The sequence below is a fragment of the Atta colombica genome, unplaced genomic scaffold (assembly GCF_001594045.1).
Source record: "Atta colombica isolate Treedump-2 unplaced genomic scaffold, Acol1.0 scaffold101, whole genome shotgun sequence".
NCBI lineage: Eukaryota > Metazoa > Arthropoda > Insecta > Hymenoptera > Formicidae > Atta > Atta colombica.
This window is the reverse complement of record NW_017259186.1, coordinates 194,883-196,657: the sequence shown is the minus strand read 5'-3', so window position 1 is coordinate 196,657 and position 1,775 is coordinate 194,883.

The window sequence follows — 1,775 nt, the reverse complement described above, 5'->3', positions numbered from 1 at the left end:
ATATTTATATAAATATAATATAAGAAATAATATATCAAACGACCTTACTTACGTAAGTTACATTGTAAAACATCATCTCTGAAAATTTTACTATATAAAATGCGTGTCGTAATATATAGTTAACATATTCCGAATAAAATTTTTTAAAGAACACCTTGGAATGTAACCCTAAACAATATTAATTCTTCAAGTACAAATCACATATCAAGCACAAAACGTTTAAAAAATACATTTTGCTGTCTCTGTGGCTTGTTACTGCGTATTTAAGACGGCGATTTCGCCTAGGGAAACTCGAATCCCTGGATCGCCCTTCGGACAATACCTGGGGACAACATGCTGTCGAGTCACCCTAAGTCACTACGTAAACCCGTGGCCGGATTATATTCGCGACGACGTCTAAGGGAAATCCTGAGTCACGATCACACATGCAAAACGTTCTGGGACTAGCTTCACTCCGAATTCGTATACGATCCGCATACGATCTTGCTCGGTTCGTGATCGAAAGAGTATCTCCATGCCATCACGACCCCCCACGGGTCCTCGATCATTCTTCTGATTGGTGTTTCCGAAAACATGGAGACCACGGTTAGCGGCGGCGGCGTTTCAGACAATCACAAGCGAATTAACGATCATATGCGCCGATCATCACTCTAATTTGGGACGTTTTCTTCTTCTTGAAATACCGATTCTCACGACATCCGTATGTCATGTATTATGTCATGTATACACATGTATGCGTGCGTGTGAACGATTGATTTGACTACGATTTCGTATTGACGTGCATGTTTATTTAGAGCTCTATGCAACAGCTGCTACCAACAAATATGAAACAATATTCGTTAATTCACGATAATAGTCGTTAACTCTAACGTGATCCTCCCTGATTAGTCGATGATGAAAATGTCGTATCGACACATTTGGGCTGTTTTGGCACTCACAATGTTTCAAGCGTCATTTCATTCTTGATGTTTATTAAATATTAAACAAGGACAATTGATGCTCACAAGCGTCTGTGAGCGTCAAAGCGAACACAGCCTTGGACTTACTAACGACAACTAAAATAGTAAAAATCGCTATAACCTATTAAGTACATTGAAGGTACATATTAGGTGTACAACTTTGCTTCCGCCGTTTTCCTATAGATGGCTTTAGCGGTAAGTGGTGGTCGAAATAAATAGATCATAGACGTCATACAATAAACTTGGGCATCTATCAACATAACCCCATAGAAACATTAGTCGATTTGTGTCAGCATAATAAAGTTATTCTCGATTGAAAATGTCAGTTTACGAGCCAAATTCTCGTCATTTGCGGGAGGTTTTAATTTTTTGCTTCAATATGAAGAAATCTGCGGCTGAGGCTCATCGAACGCTCAAATACTTATGGTGAGAGTGCTATTAGTGAAAGAACGCGTCGTGAGTGGTTTCAACGCTTCAAGAACGGTGATTTTGACGTCCAAGGTCATGTTCTGTATTTGGTGGGACCAGCTCGGCGTAGTGTATTATGAACTGTTAAAACCGACTGAAACAATCACAGGCGATCGGTATCAAACGCAATTGATGCGTTTGAGCCGAGTATTGAAAGATAAATGGCCGCAATACAACGAGAGACATGATAAAGTGATTTTGCAGCATGATAATGCTTGACTCCATGTTGCGAAAGTGGTCAAGACATACTTAGAAACGTTGAAATGGGAAGTCCTACCCCACCCGCCGTATTCTCCAGATGTTGCTCCCTCTGACTATCACTTGTTTCGATCAATGGCACACGGCCTG